This window comes from Peromyscus leucopus, chromosome 1, assembly GCF_004664715.2.
Source record: "Peromyscus leucopus breed LL Stock chromosome 1, UCI_PerLeu_2.1, whole genome shotgun sequence".
NCBI classification, from domain to species: domain Eukaryota; kingdom Metazoa; phylum Chordata; class Mammalia; order Rodentia; family Cricetidae; genus Peromyscus; species Peromyscus leucopus.
In genome coordinates, this window is record NC_051063.1 from 138,628,785 (window position 1) to 138,642,563 (window position 13,779).

At 45.8% G+C, this 13,779-nt stretch overlaps 1 protein-coding gene across 2 annotated transcripts in view; it reads left to right on the top strand.

Moving 5' to 3' along the window:
• Slco3a1 (solute carrier organic anion transporter family member 3A1) overlaps positions 1 to 13,779 on the top strand; it is a 289,209-nt gene that overhangs the window by 1,895 nt on the left and 273,535 nt on the right. The window lies entirely within an intron of this gene.

Genomic DNA, 13,779 nt, shown 5'->3' on the forward strand with positions numbered 1-13,779 from the left:
TTGACTGTTAAGATACTTAGAAGGTACATGTGTTACTGGAGGCAGAGGCACATTAATACTGATAGGTGTGAATCTGTACTGTAGCATGTGCAAGCGATGTTCTGTCTAACCAGGTCTTCCTGTAAAAGGAGGCAATTAGTCTATCAACAGCTGGCTCTGGTTTTAACAGTTCCTTTGCCCCAAACCAGTTTTGCTGAAGAGTACATTATCCCCATGTGGCAAACATCGAGGCTATACTTTCCATCCCAGGAATGATGAATGCCTGAGCTTAGGAGTCTTCGCTTGTAGTGACTTAAGGGTTTTAGACGGAATCGAAGCCGAGCGAGCCTCAAGCAGAGGGAGTGGCCTTGTTCTTTTTGGAAAGTTAAAAAGCAAGTGCTTCTACCGCGGCCAACTTCGCCAGGCAGGGCCGGCCCTGGGAGATGAGGGTTACCATGAATCTCAGGACAAGGAAGGGGCAGGAGGCCTTCAGTCCACCTGCTGGTGGCATGGGGACACTTGTATCCCTGATGCAAAGTTGGGGGGGGGGGTTGGAGATGGGTAAAGGTAGCAGGAACCGACAGGTGCCTTGCATAAAGCAGAAGCAGGCCCAGGAGAGGACAGGCCGAGGACACTGAATTAACTTTGATCAGTAGCAGTGCGAGCATAAGGTTCTCAGGGCCCTGCTCTGGCCCGCGCGCGCTGCCTGCCCTGGCCTTCTCTTTACTGTAAGAACCTCAGGTGAAGACTTAGGTAGGTTACCAGGATTGGCCCAGTCAGCTTGCTGCTGCTGCTGGCTTTGATCTTCTGGGTCACTTAAGAGGCTTTTCTTCCTCTGTCCTTTGGGCAGGTGGGGACAGTTTTGGTTTTCTTTCAATCACGGAAGCTTTCTCTCTGGATGTTTGGGGAAATCACTTATTGCTGGAGGGTCGAGGGGCAGGCAGATTTCTTCCTTTTAAAATGTCATTGCGTCTTTCTGAGGAAACCTGGGACCCTGTGTCTATGAGAGGAACACAGGTGGTCCATGTGCAAGGGGTGTGTGTGTGTGTGTGTGTGTGTGTATGTGTGTGTGCATATGTGATCTTTTCATTGGTTATTAGCATGCTCTTCTGAGAAAGTATTTTCAAATACTCGATGAAGAAGGGCTTTGCTATGGGATGTTGCCAGCCATGCTTCCTTTCTCCGTAAGGACTATGACTGCAAGTCAGATGTCAATGGCAATATTTCCTATTTGACTTTTAAAGTCCATGCAACTACCTGGTGTGTGTGTGTGTGTGTGTGTGTGTGTGTGTGTGTGTGTGTGTGTTAATCTCCTTGGGTGCCTCTCTGTTTTTAAGTATTGGGAAGTGTCATTTCATTTTTCTCTTTCATTCTGAAAAGAGAGGTTTCTCGTTGTCCTTAGTGTGTCCTCAGCGACATTGGTGTAGGTTTCCCAACTGCAGGAGTGAGGCAGGAAGTGGCTTGTGATTTGAGAAGCTTCCCTGAAAAGTAGGACTCCTGTGTGTGTGTGTGTGTGTGTGTGTGTGTGTGTGTGTGTGTGCCCCTGGGGTGGGGGTGGGGTGCTAAAGAAGAGTAAGAAAGAAGAGGAAAGTGATGGAGGGGGGAGAGGGAGGGGGTAAAGGGATGGAGAGAGAACCAGAGGGAGAGGGGGAGAAAGGGAGAGGGGCAGAGAGAAAAAAGAGGGGAGAGAGAGATTGAGATTTTGGTTGATTGGCTCAAGAACCTGCCTGCCCAGGAGACTCAAAGAACTGTATCTAACAAGGCACCCTAGTCTGAGAACCTGCAACTTTTTGCTTGGGTTTTGAGGCCTTCCAGGAAGTGAAGAATGACTGGGACTCGGACATCCTTGGTAGGTCTTGGTAGGACAATACAGATAAGGTAATCCAGGTGCTACCCAGCATAGCCAGGGACTCTGAAATCAGCACTTAGAGCAATGTTGTGCTGCAGTGTCTTAAACAGCTTGGTTGGCTATGATGTGTGTGTGTGTGTGTGTGTGTGTGTGTGTGTGTGTGTGTGTGTATGTATGTATGTATGTATGTATGTGTGTGTGTATGTGGCCTAAGAGGAGGCCTGCTGAGTTTAATAGTCATCGTGCCTTTCTTGTATTGTCAAGACAAAGCCATGTGTACTTCTGGTACCTGGGGGTTTGCTTCCCCTGGCTCCAGTCTGTACAGCCCTATTTGAAGGGATCTAACTGCTGTGGAAGTCTTGGGACTGTTGAAAGGAGACTGTTCCCAGGCATGTGGGAACTGGCTGGACAGAAAGGCATTTGTATAGATTTATCTGTGCATTGTGGAGGCTTACTGAGATGTGGCGAGCCCGGGTAACCCTGAAGAGACAGGTTCATCTGTGTCACGGCATTACTGAGGACTTGAGGAGATAAGGATGTGTACAGGAAATTAAAACTGCTGACACCTTAGGCAATTTCGAATGAAGCTCATGGCCGATGCTATTGAATTGCTTTGGGATGCACATGGAATAAAGGCCAGTGGTAGTCTCTGGAATCCTGGGGGGCTCCTGTGAAGCAGAGGTGGCCCTTTCCCTATTTTGAGTTCTGCAGAAGTGTGTTTGAGGTTGTGGTTACAGGATAATGACACAGATGACTGAATGTGGCTAATGAGGAACTGCCTCTCTGCTCTAGAGTCACTTCTTTTTCGGCCAGAGAACATTCAGAGGTTTACAGTTAGCTGCCATGGTTGGTACTTTCTTTTTCTCTAAAGAAGCATCTTTTTGAAGGCAGATTCTTGCATAGCGAGGCTGACGGCTGAAAAACATTTTTAAAGTCCTTGTCAAATTAGCATGATGACTAAGGTAGCTGTATTTTACTTAATCAAATTATTTTATACACTTATGGTTACTCATAATGACAAATTTCCTGCTATTTGCATAATTACTATATAGCCCCCAGGTAGTTTAAAAAAAAAACAACCCTGAGTTTTTTTTCCTTATAGCTTTGTTTAAAATGTTTAACTAATACTCCTTAAGGAAAAAGTGAATTTCTGAAAATTCTCTTCAACCAGGTTTGTGTACACGACTTTGTTTCCTTGGGATGCATGTAAGGAGGGGTGTGTGCGTTTTAACAATAGAAGAATCTAAATGAATTACTTGGACAGTGAGCAAGATTTCTTTCCTGGGTTTTGTTACCCCCCCCCCCCCCCCCCGCCTCCCCCGTTCAGTTTCAGTACCCTATACAAAGGGTCCAGAGTTCAGGCGGTGTGGTGCTGGCCTTGCCTTTAGCATGGGTACTCTGCCATTTTGGCTCCTCCTACCTGCTGCTGGAAGGGCATCTTCCTGTGGCAGCCTAGGTGAGGTTCCTTCTGTGTGGTCCATGAACCACTGGGGAGGCAGAGTTCCAGCAGGAAGCGCTCTGGGTTTGTTTTGCATAGCTGATGGCAGACTTGGAGGCTCTATGCTGATCAGGGTCTGGCGTACCTAGCAGTGCGGTCAGGGGATGTGTAAGTGTGCTGCTGCAAAAAAACTGTGAGGATAGAGACTCATTTGATGCAGGAGGGGAATCTAGTTCCTTAGGGGCCACATACCTCTACTGTGACTCCCAGCTTAAACACATACATGTAAAGGGCACAGATTTCACAGGCTATATCAGTTCATAGGCACACACCTAGGAAGAAGAGCCATGGTATTAACCTTCTCTTTGCTCCTACTTTGCATAAGTACTCATGTTCTGTGCATGGTTGCTTGCTCTAAATTATTTGCATACATATGTGAGCAATTCTGAATGTCATACACTTCCTTTTTCTGAAAAAATATTGCAATGAGGTTTTTGTAGCTTTTTTTGTTTGTTTTTCCTTTAGTGCTAGGGATTGAACTCAGAACCTTGCACATGATAAGCAAGTGCTCTATCACTGAGTGATACTCCCAATTCCTTAATGGTAATTTTTTTGGGGGGGAGGTTTGAGACAGGGTTTCTCTGTGTAGTTTTGGTGCCTGTCCTGGGTCTCTCTCTGTAGACCAGGCTGGCCTCGAACTCCCAGAGATCTGCCTGGTTCTGCCTCCCGAGTGCTGGGATTAAAGGGGTGCGCCACCGCCACCACCTGGCTCTTGATGGTAATTTTGATTGTATGTCTTCACATTGGTTTAGACTTTAGGCTCTCTCAGGACAACTTTGGTTATATTTTATTGCCTCTTAGAATGCTGTTGGTAGTTTGTGCCCCAGAAAGAGATGCCCTTGCTTCCTGCCCTTACTTATTTTGTTTTCCTTTTTTCTTTTTACTTCTATGTCTGCAGGAAGGTAATTATTGACCTTGGTTCAGAGGATAAGTGAATTTGATGTGTTGCAAAGACATGCGTATTTAAGGCAGCCATGGGAGAGATTACTTGTCAGTGATTAAAACTCCCCTTAAGTGACTGAAGTCCAGGGTGGAGAATGGCGCATGGCTGACAGTGGTGGCTCCCTGGATGACTGATGGGAAGACCTGCGATTCATTTCTGTACCCTGCCCCTTTCCATCTCTGCCCTTTAGGCTAGTGACTTAACCTGTCTCTTCCTTGCTGTTTTGTCCTTTAAAATGAGGATAATTGTGGTCCTGTGAGGATTTACTGCTTTCGGGGCCTGTAAAGCACTTTGGAGTTCATCTGGCACATATAAGTACCCAGTACTTAGTACATATTAGCCTTTTTGTTGTTGTTGTTTGTTTTTCAAGTCAGGGTTTCTCTGTGTAGCTTTGGCACCTTTCCTGGAACTCACTCTGTAGCCCAGGCTGGCCTCGAACTCACAGAGATCCGCCTGCCTCTGCCTCCCGAATGCTGGGATTAAAGGCATGGGCCACCACTGCCCGGCCATATTAGCCATTATTATCAACACGGATGTGCACATTTCCTGAAGAAATAATGATGTTGTAACCCCAATCACTGAATAATAAAATTATTTCAGTCAGGCTCTGGCTTTTTGGTTTGGTGAGTTGCAGACATAGGAAACTTAAACTTCTGAATAAACACTTGTGTCTGGAAGGGAAAAATGGTTTTGAAAGTATGATGTAAGTTTAATCCTGGTCACTAATTCTTTTATTTGTTTATTGTGACAATTCGTATTAAAAATTCTAAAAATAAGGTGTGTGTGTGTGTGTGTGTGTGTGTGTGTGTGTGTGTGTGTGTGTGTAAGGGAGCCACCATACCAGTGGTCATTTATTTATACCCTTTTATGGACCATGGGTACTTAGGTGAGAAGAGCTGGAGACTGGGAGAGAATGTATTGATGGGCTCACACTGGGGAATCCTTTCTTTCTGTCACTCTGGTCTATGGCTGTGTGGTAGCATAGAGTAATGACAGGAGGTTAAGAAGTGACTCAGACTGGTTTTGAATGTGGATGATTTGAATTACCGGGCCTCAATTTGCTCATCTGAAAAATGAGGCTGATGTATCTTAATGGGTAGCTCAAAAGTCTAAATAAATGGGCATGTGGTAGAGTAGCTCTCACAGAGTGCCATGGTCACTGACTGCTTTATCAGGACTGGGGTAAGCAGGGTCGTTGACCTAAGGACCAGCAGGCACCTGAGGATTTGGGATCTTGTATAGATCCTGGTTTTCTGTGTTCCAAAACCCATGATCTTATCTCCCATAGCTTGTTCTACTTCTGGCGTTATAAGGCTGAGTGGACTCTTCAGGGGATCTTGAGATGTTAGGAGGGAGAGGACCAAGGGACATATGCCTGGGACATATGCTGCCCTTTAGGCAGCCTTGTATCAGACAAGACACCAGGAAGCTCAGCCTGGTGGTCCAGAAGGGCTCATGGCTGGACTACTCCCCTACTTCCCCCTGAAGCTTCCCCGAGGTAACCAGGCTCTACAGCACATTTGTGCACGCATCTCCCATTATAACGCTTGATTTCTCAGAAGCAGAACCAAGGCGCTGTCCATACAGCCTTGTTTCCCATCTAGTCTCTTCATTCTCTCTACTCCTGGATGCTAGGACTTGTTCAGGAACATAACTTCCGTACACTGCCCTTCCGTGTGTAGTCTTTACAGCCTTCCTGCCCTAGGCCCCTTGATCCTGGCCTTGGGAAGGAAAAAGGAGAAAATGGGTTCATGTTGGTGAATTGGGTTGTAGTGTATAAACCAGGTGAGGTTTTCAATCCCCATTCAGATGCCATGGATTACCCAGAGGACCACAGAGCCCCCAAAGCCTGCTGACTCTGTGGTGACCCTGTTAAAAGCACTGGATCCTCCATGGCCATGACCTGCAGTCAGCTAGCCTGGGGAGCCTTCTTCTGGGCTTTCCAGTGACAACATAGACGGGAAACATTCCCTTGGTGGTGGGCAGAATCTCAATATCCAGTGACTCCCAAGGTCAGTGGGCTCTTCTTTAGGGTGTTCAGTCTAGTTCCATCCTGCACGAGGAACTAGTTGCTCACTCTCTTTAATCCCAATGATGGTAACCCATCCAGCTGTGTCTTCAGTATGGGGCATTTCTCTCCAGACTTTAGAATAACTATCTCTCTGTTTAAAGGATACCAGTTGACTGTTAGAATTTTCCTGGGTTTAAACAAAAGTCACGTATTGGAAATATTTTAAAGCAAAAGACAACACGGTTGTAACCTGCCCTACTTTTGTGGGCAGAGGGTAACATGTGAACCCACCCTTCTCTTTGCTTCCTGTTTCTTCCATAAGTAGCTAGTCATTACTCTCTGGAACTCTGTTCCCCTGGCATATGACAAGCCAGTCGAGTCACCTGGTAAGGAATCGAAGAGAACACTGACGGCATTGATTTTTATTTAAATCGTTACCGTGAACTCTCTGAAACCCTTGGAGTCGGCTGTGGCTGTAAACACATTTGAATAGCCAGTGGAGAGTCAGCCACATCCTTAGTGCATGGCAGAAGGGCTGAGTACTGACTGGCAGCTCATTGCTGTGCCATTCCAAGAGGCCAGGCTCATCTCTGGAGGAGTGTGGTGTGCTTATCCTACCAGCGATCTGTCTGTGCATCCACACTCCCTCTGAGCACTGTATAGGTGTGAGCTGATTCTAGTTCATCTGGCAAGTTGCCCTTCAGGGCAGCTTTGTGTCTCTAGATGATGAACTTGGCTGTCCAGGTGGCCCTTGAGACTCTTCCTTAATATCTTTTGTATTAATTACTTTTGTCTTATATAATATGTGGGAGACCAACTTACGAAAGAGAAGATTTATTTTGCTCCCTTTTCCAGAAGGTTCAGTTCATGGTCACTTACCACAATGCATTTGGGTGGGACATCATGGAAGTGGGCATGTGCGGAAACAGAAAGCGAGGGAGGGACTGAGGACCAGCTATAACCTTCAAAGGCACCTCAGTGACCTACTTATCCAACTGGGCTCCACTTCCTAAAGTTTCTACCACCTTCTAGAATAGTGCCCACACATTCAACACATGAGCCTAAGGCAGCGTTTCTCACCCAGTGGGTCACACCCCCTTTGGGAACTCAAGCAACCTTTTCACAGGGGCCACTTAAGACCATCTGCATGTCAGATGCTTTTACATTATGATTCCTAACAGTCACAGAATTACAGTTATGAAGTAATAACAAAATAATTTTATGGTTGGGGGTCACCACAATATAAGGAACTGTATTAAAGGGTCGCAGCACTAGGAAGGCTGAGAACCGCTGGCCTCGGGACATTTCCTTTCTAAGCCACAGCACACCTAAAGCCTATGCGGTCCCTCTCTACAGGCACCCGAGCTTCTGGTTTTGTAGAATTGGGAGAAAGAAGCAGGGTCCCAACAGGCATTGAACAGACAGTTCTGGGGACACAGCCTAGAACAGGAATGTGGTAGACCACTTCTAACATCACCGGCCACACATCCAAGAAATCCCCCAATGGGGGACATGACTCTTTTACCTCTGCCCCATGCACCTGCAGGCTTGGTGTAGGAGAGCAGTGTCACGTGGTGTTTTTCAATTAAAGACTATTGTAAATTATTCATGGGGAATGGCTATTGTCTTTTCCCTCCTTTGGAAAAGGCTTATGTAAAACAGGCACACTCTTTCTCTAATTGTTGGATTTGCTCTCCCATCTTCTGCTAATGAGAATGAGAAATTACCACCTTGGATAAAAGCAAGTTGGAAAACTGCCCTGGGCTGATTACATAAGCTTTAAAACGCTGTACCTGAAATCATGTGTTTACTCTGCTAAGAATTCCCTTAATGAAGATGAAAATTTCTACACAGCTGGATCCATACATTGGTTTTTTTTTTTTTCCTTATGTAAGATTCAATTATTGTGATCCAATCTGTAAAATCAAGAAAGATGCTGTTTGGTTAAACTCTCCACTAGCTTTTTGGGTCAGAATTGTTTGAATAGATCCACAGGGCTGTATATAGCAATCCCCAAGCATCCAGACTAGCCATGGCTTCAGCATGAGCCTCCCTGCCCTACAGGGGTGTAGAAGGCTCACTTTGGACCTGTGGTTACTTTGGCTCACCTCCCTGAAGGTCTTCTTTAGCAACTGCATGCAAAGCGCAGTGGTCATAGACACCTATAACTGTATGACATTGGTTGTGACTGATGCTATCCTTGGGCTATATCACTTCTGAAGCCTTGGGAATTTGTTGGGTCTTATGGGATAGCGTTCATAATTTGCATGTGTTCCAGTGTGGCACCCACTCCTCTTCACCCTGACTCTCAGTCTCATACAGTCCAGGCTGGCTTTGAACTAACTGTGTAGCTGAGGTTGACCTTCCAGTCTGCACCTCCTGAGTGCTAAGATTACAGGTATGCTTCCCCCTGCCTGGTTTTATGCAGTGCTGGGGTCAAACCCAGGGCTTTGTGTATAGTAGCCAAGTACTTAGTCACTTGGCCTACATCCACCAACCTTCGCCATCCTCCCCTTGAAGCCATGTTGTGTGGTATGTGTGGGGTCCACAGCACATTCCACAGCTGAACAGAGTCAAGATACCTCTTGAAATGTAGGCTAAGGATTTTTTTTTTTTTTTTTTACTTTTTTGACAAGATGAGAATTGGGAAGAAAAGACTTCAATGGGACTAGGTGTCTTGAAATAGATATAGAAGAGCTTCAGACAAGACATTCCTGTCCTTATGAAAAAAAAAAAATTAGGACGTGGCTCCTGATGTATTATGCAGAATGTATATTGCCTTCCCAGTGCTGGTAAATACTTGCATAGGTTAGTGGGCTTAACATGCCAGCAACACACTTTCCCAGCCAGCCGAAGAGATGATACCTTTCAGAAACCCAAAACACAAATTAGCACCTTCCCTTTCCCCTTGCCAAGCCATAGAGATTTGTATAAATAGATCAGCAAGTTGGTGAGCAGCTCTGCAGCTCTGCAGTTCTGCAGCTGGCAGTTGGCAGGAGCCGGTGGGGAGGCTTGCCTCGCACCCCAGCCCAGTGTGGTGCCTTAGAGCCTGCAGCTAGCAGGTCAAGTCCAAGTGCAGCTGCATTCATAGGTGGAATGGATTGTTTTATTTGCATATTGCTTCTGTGTCCCCAGCTTGCCTGGGCCTGTCAGTCAAAGATCTGTTCATAGGCCCTCTTAAATATAGTTTGGCCCTCTGTACCCAGGGTTCCTTATTCATGGATTCAACCAATCCCAAAACAAAAATCGTGGAAAAGAGCTCACACTGGAACTGAACATATACAGACTTTAATTGTCTCACCATTGTTCCCTAGGCAATATAGTGTAGCCATTTTTACATAGTATTCACATTTAATTAGCTGTCATAAGTAATTGAAAGTATACAAGGAGATGAATATAGGTCATATTCAAATACTATTCATTTTATTTTATTCTTTTTGTGATAGTAAGTTCAGATCCAGACAGTGCCCATTCACAAGCCTTTTTAACAAATTTTATTTATAATCTGGACAGATAGCTCAGCAATTAGCATCGGCTGCTCTTCTAGAGGACAATTTTCAGTACCCACACAGGCTTACCATCATCTTTAACTCCAGTTCCAGGATATCTGATGCCCTCTTCTGGCCTCCAAAGACACTGGGCATGTACATGGTACATACACATACTACATATGCAGGCAAAACATTCATACACATAAAATTGTTTCAAAAAATTATTTTAAGTATAGGTAGGATTTCATGTAGTTCATTCAGTCTGACCTCAAACTTGCTTTGTAGCCACCACAATAACCTTGAACTTCTGATCCTCCTGCTTCCACTCCTCAATTCCTGGGACATTGGCATGTGCCACCAGGCTTGTTTTTATGCATTGCTGTGGAATGATCCCAGAGCTTTGTGCATGCCAGGAGAGCACTGTACCAACTGAGCTACATCCCTTGTCCCTCTATGACTTTGTTGGTTTGGTGCCTGTCCTAGATCTTGCCCTGTAGACCAGGCTGGCCTGGAACTCAAAGAGATCCGCCTTGCTCTGCCTTCCCAGTGCTGGGATTAAAGGTGTGCGCCACCACCACTGCCACCACCACCACCGCCACCACCACCACTGCCGCCACCGCCACCGCCACCGCGGCTCTTTGACTTTTTAATATAAGGGATTTGAATACACGTAGATTTGGTATGAGGGTTGTTCCGGGAAGCTGTCCCCTGAGGTTATAGAAAGACATCATAGAATGGTGATGTCTGCACATGTTGCTTTCATGTTAGACAAAATTAGGGCCCAAAATTAACACTTCCCCAAACGTGCATCCTCGCTTCTAGAACCTGCCTACCTTAGCTGGCAGGTGTGAGCAGGTAGCCTGGAAGCAGAGGCAGTGGAAAGATTTTTTTTAAACTAATGATTGTAAGTACATATAAATTAAGGCATGGTTTAAGGCATCTTCGATGTCAAGATCTAAAATGCTTCAAATTCTCAAACTTTTGAGTGCTGACCTGACACTATGAATGGAACATTCCACATTTGATCTCATGTGTGGACAGGTGGCCAAAATATGGCTGCCATAAACTATTGTATAAAATTACCTGCGGACTGTGTGGATGAGGAGTATAAAAAACATAAATGAATTGCATGTTTAGACTTGGCTCTCATTTCCTAGCTAGCTCACTGTGTATATGTAAATATTTCAAAATTAAAAAAAAAAAAAGATGCCCACAAATGTGAAGCATTTCTAGCCCAAGCATTTTTGTAAAAAATGTAAAAAAAAAAAAACCACTCTCTCACATTTTCAAAATTTACTCCCCCACCCACCCAACACACACTTTTTTTGTTTTAGAGAAAAACAGGATTCATATTTTCTAGTGGATACTATACCAGCCTTTAATCTAGGGGACATTCATTTTTATTTGTCTTCTGATACTTTTGGGAGTACTCTCATTATAACAAGTGCTAGAAAGGACAACCATTAAAACTCTCTCAAGGTCTCATGGTGCCTAAGGCTGTGAGTGTCAGAAGGACCGGGGAAGCCTTTCTGATTCCAGGTGAGGAGACCGAGTGTCTGTGTTCAGGTCTGTGGCCTCAAGTGAACTGAGCCATGCTGGTCCCAGATGCTCTGCTCAGCCCCCTTCCCTTCTGACTGTTTATTCATTTCTTTTACCTCTCTTCACTGGCTCTAACCCTACTGGTGCCACACTTAGCCGCCCTGACAGGATGTCGCAGTCACAGGTAGGGGTCCTCTGGGATGCTATTGGTGGCTTGGTCATTCTCGCCAGGCTTGTGCTGAAGATGGTATTTGCATTATCTTTCCAGTCCTGTCTTCTCTCCATCCCCACCATCCTTCTCTATGGACCATGTGGCTGAGTTCTCCCCTCCCCCATACAGGTCTTTGAACTACAGGCCTACTTTTTCCCAAGACGACAGGCCAACTCTCCTGTACTTTATCCTTGATCAGGGGTGGGGCCTGGCCCTTCATGCTTTATTTAAATCCTTCTTTTTGTGGAGGTTCTCTAACATTTTTGGTGTCTCAGTTGTTAGGCAAAATAGGGTTATATTTTTATATTTAACAGAACTATATGACTGTAACTATACATAAAATATAGAGTATTATTTACACATATACATACGTATATATTTCTGTAGTAAAGAGAAAGTGCTTGGCAGTTTCCTGGTGGAGATGTGGAAATGAGCTGTAAGCCAGAGGGGTGGATACATCCTAGATATGTTTCTCTGAGCATTACTGAGGGAAGAGACCAAGTGTCTCAGCTTCCTAGGGCTACTCTAATAAATTATCACAAACTGGCTGGCTTAGAAGGACAGATTCATTTTCTCCCAGGCCTGGAGGGTGCAAGTCTGAAGCCAACTGCTCATTCTCTCTCTCTCTCTCTCTCTCTCTCTCTCTCTCTCTCTCTCTCTCTCTCTCTCTCTCTCTCTGCCTACCTTCTGGTGGCGACCCTTTGACCCCCTGGCGATCCTTGGCTTGCAGCTGTCATACTCATCTCTTCCTGTCACCGCATGACATTTCCCCCACGTCCCTTGTCTTGTAAGGACACAGGTCAGATTGGGCTAGGGTGTGCCCCAATGACCTCATTTTTACTTGTTTACATCTGAAAGACTTTGTTTCCAAACACATTTGCATCTATGGACACTGGGAACAGGAATTTGACCCTCTCATTGAGGAGGGAGGCACTTCAGCCTGTAGTTCCAGGAAGAAGAACACAAGAGTGTCCCGTGAGAATGAGGGTACAAAGACGTTCAGTCCCCTTAAAGCAGTGGTTCTTGCCGGGCGGTGGTGGCGCACGCCTTTAATCCCAGCACTCGGGAGGCAGAGGCAGGCGGATCTCTGTGAGTTCGAGGCCAGCCTGGTCTCCAAAGCGAGTTCCAGGAAAGCGCAAAGCTACACGGAGAAACCCTGTCTCGAAAAACCAAAAAAAAAAAAAAAAAAAAGCAGTGGTTCTTAACATGTGGGTCGCGACCCCTGTGGGGATAGAATGACTCTTTCACAGGGGTTGCCTAAGACCATCGGAAAACAGATATTTACATTATGATTCATCACAGTCGCAACATGGAAGTTATGAAGTAGCAATGAAATTAACTTTATGGTGGGAGTCACCACACTATAAGGAACTGTATTAAAGGGTCACAGCATTAGGAAGGTTGAGAACCACTGCCTTACGGGATTTAAGTTCAGTAGGAACATTGTGAGATGATGGTCATGGGCCTTGTGTTTGAAAGAATGGTCAGGTAGGTGTTGTATTAGGACCAGATACCTATATTATGGTTTTATCTATCTCAATGCTTTTTGGGGGTGGGATGGGAGTGGTAAGAGTCTCATAATTTCTTAGCCTAGGCTCCTTCTAAAAAATGATGCTAGCTTGGTCTCTGCCAAACTCATTAACTTTAACAACTTTCTTAGGTGATGCAAGCAATATACAGTGGGATAGGTGTAGCCCTTATGGAGTCTATACCTCCCAGCAGAGAAGATGGCCTATTTACAAGGTTTTCTTTCATGATTCATTCATTAGAATGGCTTCAGTCCTGGGCCCAGGCAGGGGCTGAGCCATCGTGGAGCTTTGCATCTGGTCTGGTTTCTACACAGGCCAGTGTGGTGTCCCAGAAGCAAATCCGCAGGCTGGAAGTGGGAGGTGTTGGAGTTGCACCTGGGCGGGTAGGGAAGGTGTTTACAGTTGGAGATGTAAGGTAATCTTTTCATCCTTGGTCAGGTCTAGAGTTAGCAGGGGGTGGGTGGAGAGAGGCCTCAGAGATGGGTGGGAGTGGGACTCCTGGGGAGAAGGGGCAGGCTAGGAAACCAGTACCACAGCCCCAGGCCTGGCACTCTGGAGTCTCTACTCCAGTTAGCAGTGTGGGGGCTGCTGGCACCTGTCTTGGCAAAGCTTCTGTCCTTCTGCCTCCCAGCTTTGAAGTGGTGTGGTAAGATGCTGCTGGAATCCAGCCTGCCTGCCAGCTGGTGGAGGGAAGCTGTATCTGGGCATGCTCAAACTCAGGCAGCCAGT